The sequence below is a fragment of the Ranitomeya imitator genome, chromosome 4 (assembly GCF_032444005.1).
Source record: "Ranitomeya imitator isolate aRanImi1 chromosome 4, aRanImi1.pri, whole genome shotgun sequence".
Lineage (NCBI taxonomy): Eukaryota > Metazoa > Chordata > Amphibia > Anura > Dendrobatidae > Ranitomeya > Ranitomeya imitator.
The window spans coordinates 183,491,353-183,514,905 of NC_091285.1; the positions used below are offsets into that span (position 1 = coordinate 183,491,353).

The 23,553-nt window shown below is 42.3% G+C and overlaps 1 protein-coding gene across 1 annotated transcript in view; it reads left to right on the forward strand.

Annotated features, from left to right (window-relative positions):
• Positions 1 to 23,553, forward strand: part of PPARGC1B (PPARG coactivator 1 beta) — a 118,677-nt gene that overhangs the window by 67,679 nt on the left and 27,445 nt on the right. The gene's annotated exons all lie outside the window — the stretch shown is intronic.

Sequence of the window (23,553 nt, forward strand, 5' to 3'; positions counted from 1 at the left end):
ACAGCACACCCACTAATGCTGGGAAATAAGCTAGTTGAGTGGCGTTTCCTTAAAAAACATGTCTCAGGATCTGCAGAATTTGAATTTTTTTTTTATCATAACCATTTTTTTTTTTTAGACTCACTGCTTTGATAAATGTTGCCTCAAATTGCCAAATTGGGCTAAAATACAGAAAATAATTGACATGCATTAATAAACATTTATTATGGCATTTCCAAGTATGTGGTATGATTTTGCCTTATCTATGGCACAAGTTTATTTATGAAAAAAAATATACCGTATATATATTTTTTCTGGCTGAAGTGAAAGCCATAAATTGTCACAGGGTAGATCTATGAGCAGTCCTGCATATGCTGAAGGTTAAATGCTACAAACGTTATTCAGACCCAATTCCCTTCCAGCAGAACTCCTTTCAGGATTTATTTTTAAGAGGATATCGATGTTATCTCATCTCAAGGGCAGCCGTGATATTGACTGGTTTCACTGTAGCAGGAAGCAAACCTATGACGGATTTCCAGTATTTCAGATTTAAGACCTCTCTACCATGTAATTGCCAATTATAAATCATGTTTAGCATAACACGGGATTGCTAATCTCTCTTTGGAGCCATCATGCAGATTATTAAAATGTATCGGTAACTGGTGCTCACGACTATCCTTTTCACAATTCTGAATTTTACATAGGCTCCTCTGCTTCCCTTCTGCTTAAGGGTATGGGTGCACAAAGCTTTTTGTTTTGAGATATTCAAAAATTACAAGTTTTTCAAGCAGAAACTTTTTGCAGCATTTTGATGAGAATGTGCCTAGTTTGGAGAAGGTATCTTCGGGAGCCACTTACAAGAAGTGACATGCACTTCTTTTTTCCACTAGACCTCTTCTGGGATAAAATGCTCAGCAAGCTTCTCATGAACATCAAAGTGGATTTCCCATAGGATCTACTTAAAAAAAAACCTCTCTAGTCTGTCTTATCTTAGCTGCTTTCAATGTCTGTTTCAGAACATACAATCAACCTTCTACCCTACCTTGATCATCAACGATAGTCAAGGGTATGAAGCCTCAGACCAGCGCTTGAACATTTTCGATCTTTAAGGTGTTTATAGCCTGTTAATTATATGAATCTTGAAAGGGGTTGTCCACTACTTTTATACTTTTATATTGATGACCTATTCTTAGTGTCTGATTGGCCGGGGTCCGGCACTTGGCACCGCTGCCGATCAGCAGTGCCGACGGCCAGAAGTACTTACAGTTTGGCCGTCTACTTGTACTGACCGGAGCTTGTTACTGAACATCTGCCTCCTGTTAAATTGAGGAGGAGGCAAATGTGTAGTACCCAACGGCGGCCAGTACAAGTAGATGGCCAAGCTTCGCAAATAAGTGCTGCCGGCCAGCGACACCAATAACAGCTGATTAGCAGGGGGGTGTTGAGTGCCGGACCCCGGACGATTAGACATTGATTCCCTATTCTAAGGATAGGGCCTCAATGTAAAAGTAGTGGACAACCTCTTTAAGGTAATCTTCACATTTGCGTTGTTGGGCGCGGCGTCGGCGACGCAACCAACAACGCATGTACACAACGCAGCATTTTGCGACGCATGCATTGTCATAAGATCGTACAGAGCAGGAATTTCGGCGCAGGGAAAACGCTACAAGTAGCGTCCTCTGCGCACTGTCTGTGCGTCAATATGACGCATGCGTCGTAAAACACAATACAACGCATACCGGCGCATGTCCATGCGCCCCCCAATTTAAAGATAGGGGTGCATGACGCATGCGTCGGTATGCCTCGACGACGCAGCGCCCAACAATGCAAATGTGAACATAGCCTTAAGATGCCATTTTAATGAGTGGGAAACACACATTTTTGCCACTGCGTTTTTCCTGCCAAGAGATGCAGAAATGCTGCAGAACTTTCAGCACTTAACGTGTGCATATACCCCTAAGGTCCTATAATGAATTCATTTTTAATAGAAATATGATGCAGAGCACTTAAATGATATTTAGTCTAAATTTCCTTTACCGGTGGGACAAACGCACTTGATTATATTTGCTGTAACATTGTATGGAAGCTAGACATGTGGCTGCTATACTCCGATTGCTTTTTCACCTGCATTCCAAATAAATAAAGCTGAAAACTTTACCAAGAAGCAAATTGCAAAAAAATAAAAATAAAAAAAATGTAATGTGAAAATCCCAGATAAGTGTTCTCACTTTGATGCCGCCAGAAATATATCATTTTAAGTTGTTGCTTAATCGAAATGTTTGTGGACCTTTTTGCACCTGTTTTCCTGTACTCTGTGGGAGAAGGGCTTACTGCTTCCTTCTAAACATTAAATATTTATACACGGGAGAGCTCGTTTTCCCCCCCGAGAGACGTCGTCTCCTCTTATAATTATAATTCAATGGTTGGTGGCATTCAGACAAAGGAGCCAGCAATTTCTATTCACTCTGACATTTTATGCAATGCCGTAGCGGGAGGTCCCCCTGCATTTAGTAAGTGTTTGCATGTGGCATTAAAAAGCTGACAAATGCCAGTCTTAATCTCCGCAGTGGCGTAATTTTTAGCAAGCAAATGGGTATAATAAGCGTTAAATGGACAGGTAAAGCTGAAAAGAACTAGGAGTCACCGGATAAAAGTATCTGGACTAACGTGGCAACAGAAAAATCGCACCTCATTTGGAATTTTTTGTTTTTATTCTGCTGTATATATATATATATATATATATATATATATATATATATATATATATATATATATATTTTTTATTCATTTTTTTTAATCCTTTACATATATAGCGCCCACATATTCCATATTCATCAGTGCTGTACAGAGCCATACACTCTCCCCATGGGTCCTCACAATCTAAATGTCACACTATGAAAAGGCATTCGAGGATGATTGTTTTCTCCATTGGTTTTGAACATTTAGTAAATAGCAGTGCCATTATTTTTCATGCGAAGCACTTTTTTGTGACTTATGCGCTCAGTTCAGGCCCTTACGTTGTATTACGTGACTCTGACTCTGCCTACAGCTCCTTAGAGACTCATAGGCTTTTATAGTAAGAACATTGACACAACTACTAGTTGCCACAATACAAATGGAGGGAGGTATACAATTTTTTCATCTATCACTATGTTTTTGGAGTGTGGTAAAAAAGCAGAATACCTATAGGAAGACCATGCAAACACAGTGGAAACATGTAAATTCCTTGCAGATGTTGTCCTTGGTCTGACTTGAACCCAGAATGCAATTACTAACTACTGATCCATCTTCTTGCCAATAGTTGAAAGGAACCTGTCACCAGGTTTGCCCCATATGAGATGCAGCCGCCACCTTTCTGGCCTGGTACACAGCATTTTATAATTCTGTATGTAAGCCCCCAACCCAGCATCGCGCTCCTGGGCAGGCGTTCTTCTTTGCCCTAACTAGGGCTGAAATGCGCATGCGCCGGGCAGGCTCGGACTGGCCCATAGGGTAACAGGGGAATCCCCCGATGGGCCACTGTGCAGATCTGGGCTCCCAGCCCCACTATATGGGCAGTACTTGAAATAATTAACTTGATTCACTTTGTACAGAGAAATGCAGCGTCTCATCATTCATTAACCAAACTACCCACTTTATTATTATATAGAGATATAGGTAAATTTGGGAATGAGGGTAATATTTGTATGCAGGCAAAAAGTGCCCCCCTCCCTAGTCAATGTTACTAGTGGGCCCTTGGCACCCCAGTCCAACACTGGCGCCGGTGTTCTTTGACATTTCTCCACGCATGCGCAGTGCAGTACTTTACTCTGCCCTCAGCAGGGTGAAAAATTACACCGTTCTTTACAATTTCACCCTACTTGGATTTTTATTTTCCTGTTTTTCAATAATTTATATGGTAAAATAAGTGGTGTCATTCAAAACTATAACATCATGCAAAAAAATTAATCCCACGTATGGCTATGTCTATGGAAAAATAAAATTTTGGCTCTTGGAAAAAGGAGGAAAATAAGAAAAAGCGCATTAATGAAAAATATCTAGGTCTTTCAGGGATTAAAATTTATATAGCCAGTTGAGGGGCTGAGGGCCTTTTTATTTATTCAATACAAGCATATATTTTGGCTAAAAACGCTTCAATTGAGTTTTTTTGAAAGTTTTGCACCATTTAGGCCGGGGTCACACTTGCGACTGCAATGTGAGAAACTCGCACGAGTCTCACGCATCAATACCCAGCGCTACCGCCGACTCTCGGGAACAGAGTGTTCAGCTGCATAGAAATACATGTCCTGAGTGCCGGCGGCAGTGCCAGGTATTGATGCCAGAGACTTGTGTGAGTTTCTCACATTGCATTCGTAAGTGTGACCCCGGCCTTACCGTAACTTTCACAGTACATAGCAAGCTGCACAATGCTGTTCACAGCCAAATCCTGCACTAAGATATTTTGAAGGCTGGATCACAAGTGGCTTCTGTGCTGTCTTGAGAAATCCAAGCTCAATTCTGTTCAAATAAAAGTTGATCACCTTGACATGGTGACATACATGGCAGAAATGCCTCATATTTACAGTGTGAGTTTGGAAATCCACAGCAATATGCTGAGATGGTGGTTGGGGGACTGTGAAAAATCCCTTGGGAAGGAAAAATGGTCTTCATTGGGTGCAAGAAACCAGTAAGCCTCCTACCAGTAAGTCAGTGTGTAAAATTCTCGAATCTAATTGAACTAGTCTCAGCTTCGCCTGTTGTTAATGTTTTGCTGATGCGAGTTCATGGTTACTGTTGAATATTGCCTCTCCCTAGTGCAAAGTCCAGGAAAGGTGAAATTCTGAAGAAAATGAGACGGCCAAGTTTCCCGTTGGAACTAATATTTGTTGATCAAGGTGATAATACAATGATTAATTCTTAATTATGGTATGAGGAAGCATGAATATTTCATAACCAACCATTTTCAGATTAATCCTTTTCTAAGGGTTGTCCAGGTTTATCGCGAAAGTCTGCAGTCGCTCTGTGTTACTGCAGACTTGTGAATCCTCGCAGCGCGTGCTGTGAGGATTCTCCGGTGCCAACGGCGAGACAGTGGTCATGTGCCCTCAAGTATGCGATAAGCATACTCCTGACCACATTTCGACTAGATGTGCACCGCCTCACTCAATAGAAGTGAACGCAAACATCTGATCACGGAGAAGGTAAGGATAGCCCGTCCTTCTATGGATAAATGCACTGGGTTCAGGGGTCATGGTTGTACTATTTTTATGCTTTATGGCAGGCAATGTCCTGCTCTGGTGAGCAGTGAAACAATCCAAGCATTCACAGTTTGGAGTCTTCGTTAAGGATTTACTTGCTTGCCCAGCATTAACATTTGGCTAGTTAATTGAAATGAATATGAATGTGCTGATACAGTACAGCCCCAATAGTCCAAATGTTCATTTAGCATTCAATTATTCATAAAGCAATTACAGTAGTTATTTTTTTATATGTCTGCAGCTTCCAAGAGCCAACTTTTATTTTTCTTTGTTCAAACAGCCTATGCTTTGTGGCCATGTTGGACAAAAGGCTGCAGCCTGAATTTCTAAGAAGGTTGACGACAGTTGGTGCGAAGACTCTGCATTTACCGTGGTGCACCAAATGGTTGCATTACAAATCGCTATGATGTCTTTCCCATCCTTCATCCTACTAATGAGAGTTCTCGCTGGGTAATGTGGGCATTTTGTAAGCTTTAAAACCAAGCAGATGGTTTGTAGGCTGCATTAACAAGGCTTTCAGAAAAAAAAACCGTCCTGGACACTTTGTACCGCTATACATCATACTGATATCGATGGTCTCACTTGCTTGATTTCATCTTTATATGGAGGTGTTGTGTACAGAGTTTTGCAGTCATCAAAGTCATTTCAACGCGGAATATTGTAGTATTAATTACATTGCCCTGTTAAGCTGATCTGGATCAGGCATTATTGACCTACATTACAAGGACTATATGGGTGTATAGCTAAAATTATGGGCAGCATGTGCACAGATTCCTGAACGCTGCTTTCGGAAAAATAGATCAGTTTTAAAAATCTCTACAACAATTCTGATAATTGTTAGTATACGCCTAAGATGAAAGAGGTTAACCACCTGCGGTGCGTGTTCCAAATCCGCAACATGTCAATTTCTCTTGCGAGTACCCTGAGTTTCATATGCCGACGGCCCCCACAGAATTGCGGAAAATCCGCAGGTAAAATATTCACATGCGATTTTACTGCGTTTCTGCATGTAACCTAAAGGTTTAGTTACAATTAAGTCATTAATGACGATTCTACAGAAATTATTGTCTAATCGATGTAGGTCCTTCTGTAACCCTCAACTTTCTGGAGAACAGTGGTTCCTTTTAATAGAGTTTCCCATAGAATGTTTACTTAGAAATATGTGAAAATCTCCTACGTTGGAGCTTGTTGGGGACTTCTGAAGGTCCTTTTGGTTACACGTCCAGTAATAATGTAGCTCTTTCCCGATATTTCAACCGGTGTTTTTATCATTTTGAAACTTCTGTCTCGAAGGTGATATTATCAGATGATTGTGTTCCTTGTATCTAGATATCATGTTCTGTAAGGGCTTAAAATAACTTGTGGCTCAGGGGACAATTCTATATTGCTGGTTACAGAACATTTCGTTTGACAATTCTTTAGGTATCAAAAGGTGAACACCTGGTTTCATGTGTTGCAGGCTGAAGGTGTGGCCGTATCGGTGCGGCATAATTTTTCTGCTGTAGCTTCCTTTAGTAAGCAAATGCATAGTTTTAATTGCACCAAACAGCCCAATAATTGATACATTGCTGATATCGCGGTCTCTTCCCCTACATCATGTTGCCCTCAGATGGGGTAGCTAAACGCAGGCGACAGATTCCCTTTAAAGCCTTTAATGAAGCGAAACTGGACATTTCTATTTACTAGGTACAGTAATTGAAAGTTAGCTCAATGGCGTAGAATGGGTTGGGTGGGGATCTCTAACAATGCCCCGGGCCTAACATAGCAGCATCACAAGTCTTAAAAACCTACACATGCTCAGATCTCTGGGCAAGCACTACTATGAACTATATCTGCATTAACTTGATGTCTGTACAGTTGGATCCAGTGGTAGGCTCCCAGCTCCACGTCTCTTCATCATGTATGCAGGCCTACAGCCAACAAAACGTCAGTGTCCCGGTGCAATGACATCACTCAATTGTGCTGATTGCCAGCCAGCTCTTTATACTAGGGAAAAGAGACATTGTGTGCTTAGATTCGATGGATATAAATGTGTATAAACTTTTTTTTGTGGGTAGTGGCACAAAAGTGGCTTTATTATTTTTGGAGGGGGCACAATTTCTTTTTAAAGAAAATCTATTAGCAGGATTTCACCTCCCCAAACTATATATATATATATATATTCACATGTAGGTCTATAAAAGACAGGTCTAACATTATCTTCACATGTCTAGTCCGTTCCTCTGTCACTGAGAAATCAACATTTCTATTGATATGTAAATGAGGTAATAGATCTGAAGCCTCTGTCACTCCAGCTCTATTCCCTGTCCAAGGCCGTCTCCTCCTGCTTGACGGGCAGCCTCTATGCTGCGTGACTTCAAGTAAAGGAGCTGTCAGTCAAGCAGGAGGAAGCGTTGCTGGGTGGGAAGTAGAGTTGGAGTGACAGAGGCTTCAGATCTACAAATAGCTATTCAGCCTTATTTACATATCAATTCAGATGCTCCGTAATGGAGGGACGGACGGACGGTCTAGGTAAAGAGCTACTTACACTGATTAACAGTTTGGGGCAGGAAATCCTTCTTCCAGGTTCTCTTTGAGGGGGCATTCATACTTTCTAATGGTGACATTATTACTGGGTTAGTAGGCACCATACTTGCAGTGTCCTGGGTTCTCTCACTACACCATGGTTCTAGCTATTATTTGGGCAATATAGTTTATAGGATGTTGTGTCTTTTGTGTGAGATTTTTTGAAGAATTTCCCTTTGTAAATAGGTACGGTGAGTGATAAAAAGCTTGCATTGCCAACATATTAAGGTAATTATTTGATGGTCACACCCTGTCGCAGAAGTGGCACCATTTTTTTCTTAAATGAATATATTTTTATCAATGATTATTTGTACAGTAGATAAGTAGCTAAAGACTTGATTTAACAGGGTGGACCTCCACCCACACTACAGCTGTCATGTCTGACTGGAAATATCGAAAACCTCTTTTACTGCCAGAAAATGTTGTCAGAAAAACAAAACTGCCGTGTGCAAATGTTAGTGTCTTAGGCAAGGCACGTATTTGCATGACATATATGTTACTATATTTTCTCAGATTAAGATGTCCTAGTAAAATGACCAATGCAATTTGCTAATGAAATAATACACATACTGTATCTATAAGGTTCATGTAAAAAGATGCCAAAATGACTGACACCATTTTGGAAAATGTTGGTTAATTCAACCATTTTGTGAAATCAACTCCAGTCGAGTGTGATAGAAGGGAAGGAAGGCTAACAAATGGTGTCTAATTAATCACTGCAAGACTTTTTTTTTTGCTCTTTCGGACATCTTTATCACTGCCGTTCTGGCAGAGCGTTCTTGTAATCAGTATAGTATTGCAAGCAGCACTAGGCCATCCAGCTGCTGTCTGAGGAAACTGGGTCAAAGTTCAGCTCGGCCATGAGGAAGTGCCACGTGAGGGAAAAACACATATTGTACGTCTGCCTGTACAGTGTATCTTGCTGTAACATGTGTTTATATCTGTGTATATATATATATATATATATATATATATATATATATATAAATATATATATATATATATATATATATAAGCTCTGGAAGGGACAGAGGCACACACAAAATGAGGCAGTACCGTCTGGAAAAGCGATAGGTATAAGCGATGGTGACACTCACCTAAAGGTGTTGTGTGCAGGCACAACACCAATAAAGGCATGGAAAGCTGCTTCTCCATGGCTGGAGGAATAGGTTCTTCCAGATGTATAATTGCAAAAATAGATGCTGGCACTTGGTTATAATACCTTGAGTTAGGAACCGGTCCGTCACAGAAACACGTTGTCATTAATAAAAAACATTTTTGGAATCCCAAGGCTCTTCATTCCCGCAGCACAACCCACCTAAACATGTCAGCATCCAGTTTTGCCGTTATATATACAATCCTGAACAATGAAATTGCAACACCAAGCAAGAAAAGTCGTGGAGTTCTGAAAATCATAAAAGGATAGACATGTTAGTGTTTCTTATCGGTGAGGTTATTAATGGTTGTCTGAGGACTATTCTGCCACACTGAATCCACTTTGGCATTCTAATCATCAAGATCCACTTTTGGTAGCTCCCTTTACAATTGCCGGCCAATGATGTCCCAGATGTGCTCGATGAGTGACAATTCTGAAGATGCTGAAGCCTGGCGTTGTTGTGTTGAAAAACGAGCTTATAGGATATTGTGTAGAAATTGATTCCATCACCAAATCAATATAATGCTGAGCTGGAAGTGTACCTGGAATGAATACTATAGGAGTCCGGCTGCCATACATTATTCCACTTCACATCTTAATCCCGGGAGTAGGACCACTGTCTTTCCCTCTTGAAGTTGTTTAATTGACCTCATGCCGCCACTCTCAAAGACAATCAAGGTACAGAGCATAACAGCAGTAAAGGCAGGAATAGGAGTCTATCCTTCTCAGCAATGAGTTCCACTTTTGTCTTGCATGCAATGTAATACCCAGATTGGTCTGGCGACCATCTTGGGGAATGCCATAAAGAGTCCATCATGAGAGAACATAACACCAGAGTGAAGCCTTGGACACAGGAGCAAAGAAGGCGTTTATGCAAGCCTGGACAACCACTGTTTACATATCCTGATGATTGGGAACGGGTGATCTCATGAATGGTCGTTTGTTGATTTAACCTTATGGTCCCAATTTTTGCTTATGTCAGCATGTAGAAACCCATATGGAATAACCCAATAATCGAGTGTTTGCTGTATTGTTTATTTTGTATTTCTAGGTTTAGGTTTCCTAAACATTCAGTCAGCCTATTTCATCAATGGGAAAATGTATTTCTTTATACAGTGCGTATTTTACCTGGGCATCTTATCTGTGACATTTTCTCCCATAAAGCAATATAATTGAATATGCCAAGCACACTTCTCCACGGGTACTTCTAATCAATTGATTAAAGCCCTACAATTTCAGCTTTCACATTACATTGAAAATGTAATTTAATTTGGTAAAATCAACCAGGTCACTTACTGGATAAACTGTATTTGAGCAAAGTGATTGCTTCTAGTACTCTCATTTATTTCTAAGCACAGGGACACGTCTCCAGCCTACCAGAGCTAGCATTATAAGCCGTTGTATCAAAAATTGTAAGTATGCTGGCATGTCCTCTGAGAAATGAAGCACCAAATCACAACCCATAGTGAGCCGTGAAAGTGCAATATGCAATGCAGTTATATGGTTGTTATCAGTGGGCATATCGAGCCATGAATTGGAAAATCAGGTTTGAAGAACATGGTTTAGTAGTGAAGATGACCTTTTTTTATAAGATCTATATTGTGTGTGTCCTTGGTTATATATATCTGAGGTTTATGTTAAGGATCACATGCGGATGTTTTGAATATCTCCATTCATGCTGTCACTTAGCAGTTAGACATGAAGGGATAATTCCATCTTAAATAACCACAGAAATTTATAGATGGATAGATAGAATGGATATGGTAGATGGACAGATCCCAGGAGCAAGGTAGATCAAGTGACAAAAGTATCCGGAGTTGTTATATTTGAATCACGTGTTTTACTTTTAAGTCCATTATCACGAGTGTTGGATATATAACAAAAAAAGCCAAATGAAATAAAACTCCCAAGGCCTTGATTCTTGAAAACCAGCATTGTTCACGTCAGTCTCGACGAGGGGGCATGATGGATTCAGAGGCGCTTGAATCATTAGAAGGCGTAAAACTCTAAAAAATGGTGTGGCATAAGACACAACATGGCTTATCATGAATTAGTCCATCGCTACGCCCAGAGGCGTAGCTAGAGCTTTTGCCGCCCGGGGCTGTTCCCGAGTTTGGCGCCCCCCCCCCCCCCTGGCTCAATACACACAAAGGTTACCAAAAATGGTTTTCCTGTTTTGTAGAACTTAAACTGGGCCTAATGGTGTCACCCCCACATGCCACACCTGTGACTTAATACCACCACACCATGACCAGGCCACATAGTGACCGAATAATACTACATACAAGGGACAAATACCACAACACCATTTCCAGACCACATATTACCACCACATAGTGACTGAATACTACAATACTGATCAGTAATAAAAAAAAACCCACAATACTTTCACCATCAGTGCCAGTATTCACAGGAGATCTGTACTTAGTATGCAGTGTCTGTGTAGAGGTAATACAGAGATCACTGGTGACATTATACACAGGACCTCTATATAGTATACAGTGTATAGGTAACACTGACTCACCAGTGACGTCTCTAGGTGAAGTCCTTCATCTTTCATCCAGCACAGACCGCCATCATTCCTTCCAGCCAGGACTCGTTTCTGCAGGAAATAACACAGTTATCTCGAGCTCCGCTTGCAGAACACATTACTTAATTTTTCACAACTTCTACATTACATCACATAAAGAAAAAAAGGTGATATAGTGTCACTCTGCACAGTAACAGGACCGCCCCCCCATTTAAAACAGTATACTCAAAAAATAAAATAAATACATCACAGCAGTAATAATATCCCTAAATTAGCCCCTATGGTAACACTATTCCCCACCCTGGCCCCGTTTATCTCATTCCTGGCTCCAGCCATATGTTCTCGCATCCTGCCCTCATGAGTATCCATTCTACCCCATATGATCTCCCCATCCTGCCCCACCAGCCTCCATCGTATCCGTCCTGATCCCATGATCCAATCCTGCCCCGTGTCTCCAATCATGCCCCGTATCTACATTCTGCCCATGCCTCAAGTCCTGCCCCCAGTGTGTCCAGCATATTACCCCCATGTCCAGCAATCTGCCCCAGTGTGTCCAGCATATTACCCCCAGTGTGTCCAGCAATCTGCCCCAGTATGTCCAGCACTGCCCCCAGTGTGTCCAGCAATCTGCCCCAGTGTCCAGCATTGCCCCAGTGTGTCCAGCAGTCTGCCCCAGTGTGTCCAGCATATTACCCCCAGTGTCCAGCATTGCCCCAGTGGGTCCAGCATATTACCCCCAGTGTGTCCAGCAATCTGCCCCAGTGTCCAGCATTGCCCCAGTGTGTCCAGAAGTCTGCCCCAGGGTCTCCAGCATTGCCTCAATGTGTCCAGAAATCTGCCCCAGGGTCTCCAGTATTGCCCCAGTGTGTCCAGCAATCTGCCCCATGGTCTCCTGTATTGCCCCAGTGTGTCCAGCAATCTGCCCCATGGTCTCCTGTATTGCCCCAGTGTGTCCAGCAATCTGCCCCATGGTCTCCTGTATTGCCCCAGTGTGTCCAGCATTCTGCCCCATGGTCTCCAGTATTGCCCCAGTGTGTCCAGCAATCTGCCCCATAGTCTCCTGTATTGCCCCAGTGTGTCCAGCATTCTGCCCCATGGTCTCCAGTATTGCCCCAGTGTGTCCAGCAATCTGCCCCATGGTCTCCAGTATTGCCCCAGTGTGTCCAGCATTCTGCCCCATGGTCTCCAGTATTGCCCCAGTGTGTCCAGCAATCTGCCCCATAGTCTCCTGTATTGCCCCAGTGTGTCCAGCATTCTGCCCCATGGTCTCCTGTATTGCCCCGGTGTGTCCAGCAATCTGCCCCATGGTCTCCAGTATTGCCCCAGTGTGTCCAGCATTGCCCCCAGACAGTCAGACATAAAGAAAAAAAAAAAACAGTAAAATCCTCACCTCTCCCGTTCCTAGCGCAGGTGCGGTGCAGCCAGTCAGCGTCTCTCCGGCTCTGCGACGCTCAGGACAGAGAGGCTGAGCGGCGCGCACAGTAGTGACGTCATCGCGCCCTCTGCTCTGAGACGTCGCAGAGTCAGAGGACGCTGAAGACGCAGGAACCAGGAGAGGTGAGTATTAGAGCGGGGGGCGGGGGGAGCCTGGTCGTGGCGGCGGACGGCGCCGCCCGAAGATTTAAAGGAGCGTCTTTTTTTTTTTTTCTCCTCCTGCAGCGCCGGCCGCCCCCCCGCATTGTGCCGCCCGGGGCGGACCGCCCCCCCCCGCACCCCCTTTCCTACGCCACTGGCTACGCCCCATACTGCCTCTGTCCCGCTTCTGGAATTATTATGCCAGTTTCCACCAATGTTTGTGAAACTAGTATGAAACAGCCATGAGTCACAAAATTTTGTGCCACCTCATGTTGCACAAAAAATGTCATGACTCTTCAAACTGTTTTACAACTTTGCATAAACATTTTAATAAATCAGGTGTTAGACGTCGAGTTCCTGCCGCTGCACAGGGGGAATCTCGAGCCATACCTGCTGGGGACTCCCATTCTTCTCCAGCCACAGTGGAGCCTGCTCAACGGAGACGTTGGTCCCAGCGCCTGGCCAGGACGGATACTGCACGTTTGGTTACTGCTGCCCTTCCAGGTTCAGCCATTATAACTAGTGCTGTTTGGTGGCGAGCAGGCGCTCCTGGGACTAAGTCCTGCTTTTCCCCTCCTGAGCATGCCCAGGGGAAGACCTCTCATTGGAGGTCGGGGGTCACACGCTCAGGTCCTGTAGCAGCTCCTATTGGTCCACTAGGAAGGTCCTGAATTGCTACAGCTATAAAAGGTTTGCATGGCCATGCGCTAGTATCTTTTGTGTTTGGCAGTTGCCAGTGGATACTCTGCCACACTGTATATAAGTGGTGTGAGTCTGTTTAGCCTCGGGGCTGTACACTCAGGCAGGCAGCTAGTCTCAGTGGGGGCAATTAGCCTTGGTTTAGCATCTGTTTCCTTCATGTGTGCGGTTAGCACAGAAGAGTTCCAGAGCAAGCACAAATTTTAGTTAGGGTTTTAGTCCCTGTGTACAGCGCGACTCTGTGAGGAAACAGAGCTTTCTTTAATTTCACACGGGGTGAAGTTTAACCCACGTGTGAGCTCAGTGTCCATCCGCCATTACTTGCAGCAGGTATCTCTGCACGGTGGACCTCGAGTTGCGAACGCACCTCGTATCTATCAACCTATTACTTGGTGCGTTCCGCTAGCACTAACATTTGGGCTGCTTAACGAGGTAGTGAGATGAATACTTTGTGTTTAAATTTTCACCTGGTTTATTAAAACAGGCTTCATAAACCAGTCCAAAAATAAAATAGACATATTCAGTCTAGTTGGCATAAACAAACAGCACTCATTACAATCCATGTAACAGCAGGGTCTGCCCACAAGGTTCAGCGATGTTAAAGAAGAGCACAACACTGGAGGTCAGCTCCCCTTCAGAGCACACAGAACTGTGAGTCCAGAGACTAAACTTTTACTTCCTGGACCACACCCTAGGGTGGAGATATGGTGAACAGCCGTCCTGCCCAACTCTTTAGCTGTTCAAAAAAAAACCTGGCCCTGTCATGGCTGATGAACCCTTCTCAGCACATAACATGCTGAAGCAAACTTCTAGGTTCATGTCACTGAAGCTAATAACCTCAGTGAAATATATCTCATCTTAAGTATATTACCAGTGACCTTCTTACAGGGCCCAAAACTTTATTTTTGCATTGGTGCTGATAGAAGTCTAGGCTTTATCCAATTTGGGCAACCCCATTACAGACGCTTAAGTTTGGGATGTGTATATGCATCATTGATGCGGTATATACCGTAATCTGACAATTTATACATGTGCGTAAAAATAAAAGTGGAGAATTAATGGCTACTACTTATCTATCTGTAGGTCATCAAATGGCAATCTTTTTTTACTCTTATGTATGGTTATGGAGGTATAAAAAAGACCTGTTTCCCTGTAGCACACACTAAGATTTTTTCCAATATCTTTGCTTTACAAATCTTCATTTTTATGAATGGACTGTCTGCCTACATTATGTCTGTGATCAATATGAATATGTTACCAGTAAGCATATACAGCGTATTCCTATTTTATCTGCATTTTAGGTGTGAATGTGAACTATTAGTCACACTTTTAACGCAACTTTGTAAGTTATATTTAGAGGTCTATTTCTAGGCCTTAATTGAGCGGAGTGGGAGAGTTTTGTGAAGATTGTCACAGAGCAAAATCCAAGTGAGCTTTTACTGTGATTTTCAATGAATATATTTGTGTAGTATGTACCTGCAGAAAATGATAAGACCTTGTATTGCGAGTTGGGGGTGTACTATGTGTAGACGTGAATTTGTTGCTAGGCACCTAAAGAAGTCTTCCTTCTTTTCTTCAGAATCTCTTAACATGCTCCTGATTTAGGCATAAAAGGTAATCAAAAGCTATAAGAATAATAGACTCTGAGTAGGTTATAATGGTATTTGTTCACTTTTTCTTGCTGCCATAATTGGATTTCAAAGTCCACTAGGGAGTTTGTCAAGGTTTCATAGCTTTTTAAGATTAAAGGGAATCTGTCACCTCCTGGGACGCTTTTAAGCTATTGCTATGGGAATGCAGGTAATAGAATGTTTAAAATACTCCTACCTGTATGCCTCATTACTGCAATTTTGTTGCTGAGAAATAGACTTTTATCTTTTATGTTAATTAGTTCTTCCAGGGTCCAGGGCGTACGGTGCCTGGAAGAAAACTCTGCTTCCGGAGTTAATTTGCGTACCACCCCCCTCCCATGCATGTCACAGTACCATGTGATGTCCAGTTGTAGCATCGGAATCCCGATCCTGCGCCTAGCGCTCACATGTTTATACTTACCTTTTTCGCCCTGCTATGGGCATTGGCTTCATTGTTTTTCTGCGAAAAACTCCGGCAACTAACCGATATTGAGCGTCGGGACTTGGTTTGAACAGTCATTCTGTGCTGACAGAGTCCCTTTAAGAGGTTAATAAAATAAATACAATTTTAAAGTAAAAAAAAAACAAAACTTTTTTGTTTTGAGCTGTAAGTAATTTGCATTTGAAGCTTAAGGATTTTATCATCTTAGCAGAGCGATCCAATAACAATGTCTTTCTCTTGCTAAGGGTACCGTCACACAGTGGCATTTTGATCGCTACGACGGCACGATTTGTGACGTTCCAGCGATATATCCGTGACGTTCCAGCGATCTCGCTGTGTCTGACACGGTCCTGCGATCAGGGACCCTGCTGAGAATCGTACGTCGTAGCAGATCGTTTGAAACTTTCTTTCGTCGTCTAGTGTCCTGCTGTGGCGGCATGATCGCATGGTGTAACAAAGGTGTGCACGATATTGTATACGATGTGCGCATAGTAACCAACGGCTTCTACATCGCACATACGTCATGAAATTATCGCTCCAGCGTCGTACATTGCAAAGTGTGACAGCAGTTTACGACGCTGGAGGGATATTGTTACGATGCTGAAGCGTCACGGATCGTGCCGTCGTAGCGATCAAAATGCCACTGTGTGACGGTACCCTAAGGGTACCGTCACACAGTGCAATTTTCATCGCTACGACGGTACGATCCGTGACGCTCCAGCATCGTAACAATATCGCTCCAGCGTCGTAGACGGCTGTCACACTTTGCAATCTACGACGCTGGAGCGATAATTTCATGACGTATGTGCGATGTAGAAGCCGTTGGTTACTATGCGCACATCGTATACGATATATGTTACACCATGCGATCATGCCGCCACAGCGGGACACTAGACGACGAAAGAAAGTTTCAAACGATCTGCTACGACGTACGATTCTCAGCGGGGTCCCTGATCGCAGGAGCGTGTCAGACACTGCGATATCGTAACTATATCGTTCGAACGTCACAAATCGTGCCGTCGTAGCGATCAAAATTGCACTGTGTGACGGTACCCTAAGGCAAGACAGCCAATATGGAAGTTGTTTTTGTGAATGACTTTCAGATACCGCTAGCTGTAATCATAGACCACACACTGGACACTCACGACTTTAGGGTAAATTGAAAATATTATATCAAATAATTAACGTTTATACAGATATTCACAATTTTCTGTATCTTCTAAACTCAGTAAAATCGTAATGTCCTCATTCAATACATTAACAATTGTACTGTAATAACATTTTAAAAGGGCTGTGCGAAGCTAACATTGATTTAATCCTAAATATCTATGTAATGTAATAATCTAATTGTTTTCTAACATACTTAAACAGTCCCTCCCTACCATTCCCTCGCTAAACTGACTGCTTTTTTTTCTTTTTACCAACTTCATGTTTGATTCTTTGGTTGAGAATCCCCAGTGCATGCTGGGAAATTCATATGAGATGTCTTCAGGGGACATTGCCGCAGCCTCTATCCCCAATGTGAAACGAAGAGACATCAGTGACATCCATTTCAGGGGCTGTGCTAATCTTTGGTCTAATGAGCATGCATTGATTTTCAATTCCAACATATGCTCAGTAGAATGTTGTCACTGTGCAATATTCCTTTTAATGCACAGTGACAGTGCTCACCCTTCCCAATCTCTGATGACAAGTGATGAGCAGACTGTAGAGTGAACTGTCAGCACTGTAAGAATACCTAGAAAGCAGAAGCCAGACTCACCCCCTTAAGTAGCGTCACTTTGGGGGGCTGGGCTGTTCTTTGTTTTTTTCTGCTCGTTGGGTTGCAATGCCCACTGACAATCCACTTTATTATCTGCTTGTCACTTCTCATTGGAGCCAGCGAGGGAGCGCACTGCCACTATGCATTAAAAACCACATTGAACAGTGACAAGCTCCTACTTGGCATATGTCAGAATTGACAACAGACAGATGCTCAGTAGAGTAGGTACTAGCCTAGCCCCTAAAACTGACGTCACTGATGCTTCTTTCCACGGTGGTTTCTCTCCAACCTGCTCCAACCTGCTCCACTATACTGACAGGTCTCTTCGTTTTTGTGAACATTCATGTTCTATCATTCTGTGGGATATGGGAGTGGAGAAGCTAGTCATCTGAGACTCTTATGCCCGATTCATTTAAGACTGGCGTTGTACATACCAGTCTTAATAAATCAGGCACCCCTTACTTCACAGTGCTCCTTGACTAAGCACAGATCATTAAATGTATCTGGCGCATTATACTTCACCAGTAATCTTACCCCAGTTGGGGGCCTACAGTAAGATTTATAGCAGTGTTCCCCAACTCCGGTCCTCAAGAGCCACCAACAAGTCATATTTTCAGGATTTCCTTAGTATTGCACCGGGCGATAATTGCATCACCTGGACAGGCAATTCCATCACCTGTGCAATACTAAGGAAATCCTGAAAACATGACCTGTTGGTAGCTCTTGAGGACCAGAGTTGGGGAACACTGATTTATAGCATAACCGACACCATATTCGGTCATGATTTTGATGTTCCCTTCCCATCCTTGATCTACCTGGTTTGACGGAGTGAGCTGGGACTGACTAAAAATGCCAGAAGTCGCTAAATTTTTGCGCAACTTAAGATTTTTCAAAGTGTTTTATGCCATTTTTCTGGTGTACGCACTTTGTTGAATCGGAGCCTTGGTCAACTTTTCATAGTATTCTTTCTCTGTAACACCGCAGTGTGTTTTATGTTATACAAAGGTCGGGCAGCATGAATCAGTTGTCAAGTACCTTTTAATTGATAGATAAATAGTCCATCCCTCTAAATGTGAGACGCCATAAGTACATTTCTTCACACTTTTTGCTTTTCATTAATCTTACCAAGTAAAATATGTGAGTCATTTTCAATATTTGTGTGGGGATGCTGCCTATTTGGGCAAGTTACTCCCGAAAACGTCTCATTTACCTCCCGCTTTACGTAATGCAAACAGACAGTGAGAGTGTAGAGGAAACAGGCACTCTAGGTACCAGCTGCTTTCTGTAATTAGAGAGATATATTTAGCTTGTGTTCCCAGAGCATGGAGCTAAGTCCTACGCACATCACAAGGAGGGAGGGAAGCGAGATGTGATACACAAGACAGAGCTTGGGCCTCCTCTTTGTGCTGTGTGAATAGTGGAACCTGTTTTAACACCTCTGCTGCCATTCGTCCCGTCTGTCATAGTCCTGTGGAAAGGATTAGGTTAAAAAAAATTAAACTTGGTGATGCTAGAAGCATACACCTCTGGAAATGTACAAGGCCATTATCGGATCTTCAGAAGTAAGCTGTGATTTCATGTCAGATAAAGAAAAGGCCTCTCTTCACTTTATTAGATTACCCATAATGAAGTGGCCCTTTCTGGCAAACATCAAGTGCATCTTAATGAGAATGAGAAGGATGGCTCTGAATGACAAACCAAACTTGTAAACGGCTTCATTGCATCACCAAACAATCATTAGAAATATACTGGAGATGTACGTTGGTTGATATTTAGCAGCCTTCTCAGTCCTGCTTTCTTTAATATAGTTGCGTTAATCATTCCAGCATTTTATAGGTGCTATAAAATTGGTTAGTTGATCTAAATGTGCCATCAGCTCAGGTTGGGTATACTTGTGCCATTGTTCCGTACATTCAGCAGCCTTTACACCTTGCAAAATGGGCAGATCCATAAAAATTTACCAAATTGACAAATCCAACGTTCACAGAGTGCAGATTACGGGTCCCCTGTCCCGTAATCAAAAGCCTTATAGGCAATTATGAGGCTGGTGAGATCATCTTTGGAGACCTGACCTAGACGCTATCCATCATGATATATCTATAGCAGTGTTATCTTTTAAAAACAAAACACAATGTAACCACCCAGGCCATGATAAAAGGACACTCTTATTGGTAGCCGAATGGCGGCTTATGGATATGTGCTCCAAACATGTAGTAATAATGAGATATAACTGAAGCCTAAATGATTGCTATATGTCTAGATCTCATATCATTACCTAAAATGCAGATATGGAGGTTAAGTAGGAAAAGAGCATTTGGATGTCAACATGGCCAACACTGTTTCGACAGATATTTGCCTCCAAACAGATATTAATTCCTCACTGAATATTATCACTTTTTTGCATTTGTGGTTAATCAAATTTTGAGCATTTTACATTGCAAGGCTATGGTTTGAGTCACATTAGCTAGTAAGACAAAAAATCTTCAAAATATTGGTTTCTTTAAGGAGGTAGTAAGCGCAGAAGTAAAGGAATTGGATATCAGAAGGGTCGAACGAACATTTTGCCATATCAGTGGAGATAGACGCTGTCACCCACTGGTTGTTAGCCATAAGCTGTGAAGGTATGGACATCGAATAATAGACAATAGGTTTAGGAAGCGGGTCAATTGGCTAAGCAAGAGATATGTGGTATAGTATTGTCACAGCAGTAGGGAGGTGTTGGGGTAGTCTTTGGAATTAGTGAAATTGTGGTTCTGATATACCTTGAGGAGGGACCTAATAAACCTTTAGGCTCTACAAGACAAGAATTTACATGGTGGCTTGTCACAGCAACTTTTGGATTTGGCCCATATTTTCTATCTTCTACCTCTGAGCTGCGGGACATTGGCTAGAATGAGTTGTGATGGGCAGAATAACACTTGATTTTTGGGGTATTATGGACCACCCCACCACTCAGGGTGATTTTACATATTGATGAGAAATTGTTCTTTGAAAAGGTTTAGGTCCCATTGAGGTCACCTGGATGTTATAATTATATACATTTTTTGTACTGTTTGCTAATAAATGGCTGCTGTTATCAATTAAACCATCCAAGACTTTATCTCCAGGGATAGTTTCCAAGAGAGTTGAGAAAATCTAAGTCCATAACTTCTTAAGTTTTGTTCATCCCAAGTATATGAAATCCGGTGCCAGGAAGAATATACTCTACATGGCTGACTAGATTGCAGTATTTCAATTCACCCTAATGTGCACTTTAATAAAGCAAGAAGGAACAGATGGGTTGCCTCTAAAGGTTTGCTATGTTCCCCTTTGGTGATGATCAGTAATATTCTGAATATTTTAGTTATTTCGCAGATGGGAACACTTTGAATTGCTCTTGGTGTTCTTCTTGCACAGGTAGGCTTGTATAATCCAAACAAGCACTCCGCACGCTGCCCAGCCAAACAAATCTTTAATCACACTAATGACTGAACTGTTAAAACATATGTCGGGATTGTTCATCTGAATATTGAGTTGAATCGATTTTTAATACTACGCCTCATAAGCCCTGTATTTTCTGCTCTAATGTGAAAGGACAAACCTAATTTCAATTGATTTTCAATGTCATTTTTTTTTTTAGCTTTGCTGAAATCAAATTTGTTTTTTTTTATCTTGGCACAAATTCATTTAAAATGTACAGTTCTAGCAAAAGATGGGAACGTGAATGAAACCAAGATCGTATTGCTGGGTGTAAAGTGTTGTACATTAGCCTACTAAAAAGATACGCTTTGCATCAAGCACCGACCATTATTCTATCACACATTATCTCGTGAAGAGGGATTCTGTAAATAGGACTAAAATAGAGGCAGACATTTATAAAGACGTTTGCCTTGTCTTTTGACATGTCTAATGAAGAAACAATCGTTTGGTCCATGGACTTTGTTATTACAAAGAAGCCACAGCGGAGGTGTTACTGCTTTGTCTTGCCTGAGTAGAAAGGTTTGTACAATAGTGATGAGCTCAGGTATTATCCGAGTATCTTGGGCATGCTTGGACAATATGTTCGAGTCCCCGCGGCTGCATGATTTGCGGCTGTTAGACAGCCACAACACATGGTGTGATTGCCTACCAAACAGGCAATCCCACGTATGTGTTGCTGCTAACAGCCGCGAATCATGCAGCCGCGGGGACTCGAACATATTATCCGAGCACGCCCAAGATAATCGGATAATGCCCGAACAGGCTCGGACAACACATTATATCTGAGCATGTTCGCTCATCACTATTGTACAGGGTGGAGCGCGGTAATTTGCTGATTTGGGAATGAAATAAAAAAATTATGATCATTAGAAAAATTTATTTTATATTTTAATTATACTGAACAGTAATGGAATTTTTAAATTACATGGTTTTAAATAGTGTATCTGGCAAATGTCGACCTTCGCTATCCACACACTGCTGCATACGTTTTCTGAAGTTTTCATGAACTCTAACAAGCATGTCCACTGGTATTCTGCCAATTTCAGCTTCAATATTGTTCCTTAGGTCTTCCAAGGTGTTGGGACGGTTGATATACACCTTAGACTTCAGGTAACCCCAAAGGAAAAAATTGCATGGGGCTAAATCTGGTGAGCGTGCTGGCCAGTTCACATCTCCCCTCAAAGAGATAAGCCGTCCAGGAAACATTTGCCTCAAACAATTCATGGTAACCCTCGCTGTGTGTGCAGTGGCACCATCCTGTTGGAACCATGTATCCTCTAGTTCCATTGCCTCAAGAGCCGGCTGAAAATAATCCTGTATCATAGACAAGTACCGTTCGGAGTTCACAGTTATGGCACGACCATTATCCTGAAAAAAGTAAGGACCAATGATGCCTACTCGTGATATGGCGCACCACACAGTGAAAATGAGGTGAAAATGTGCCTCATCAGAAAAAAACACAATTGCGTCACGGGGTATCGTTGCTAACATGTCTTCACAAGAGGTCCGCCGTGTCAAATAGTCCCATGCTGACAAATGTTGGACCACGCACATTTTATACGGGTGAAAATTCAGTTCATCATGAAGAATCCGGTGGAGAGAACGTCTTGAAATGCCAAGAGCAAATGATTGCTTCCGAGCAGAGCGTTTCGGAGATTGCAGTACTGCTGCTCTAACTCTCTCGATGTTTTGTGGTGTTGTAATCCTTCTCTCAGGTCCCCTTCGTACACATGACACATTCCCTGCTGTTCTGAATGCATTCACCCAATTTACAATTGATTGCCGTCCAGGAACACGTCCGCGTGGAGGAACAGCGAATTGTAAACGAAAAGCACGCTGCACTGCAATGATCGAGTGGGCATTTGAAAAATACGCTTCAACACAAAATGACCTCTCCTCACGTGTCCACTGCATGATGGCAACTGAAAGGCAGAGGAATACAAATCTCCCATCAGCCACTGTAAGCCACACCCACTCTCCCCTCTCTTCGACCGACAGTGCCGCCACAGCATGCAGTGCAAAAAAGCAAATTACCGCGCTCCACCCTGTACAAGTTAAATTATCTGTGTATCTGTGGCTAGCATTAGATTTCCTTAGTGGTCATCTAGTGAAATGCTGTTAGGTTATGTGCAATTCGATATGCAGACAAATGTCACAGAATGGTCTTCCAGTGTTGAGAATAGTTTTCTATTTTAATGCTGGGAATAGATAGCATACAATGTTCCCAGTCTGGCAACTCATAATAGCTAAATGCGTATGAATGCAATAGGAGCCTTTTATGCCCAGGCAACTGCAGAATTTGGTATTGGAGAGTGTTAAAGGGATCGTCCACCTTAGCACTTAAAAATGACTATACATTTATCACGTATAGTCACCATTAGAATTGAACAAATTTGGTCGACAAATATGAATTTACCATATTGGTGCCATATTGCTACCCTATTTGTGTCGAATTTGTTTGATGATTGGTTCCGAACATATTCTGTAATTTCTACTCCCATTGACTCCAATGACGTAC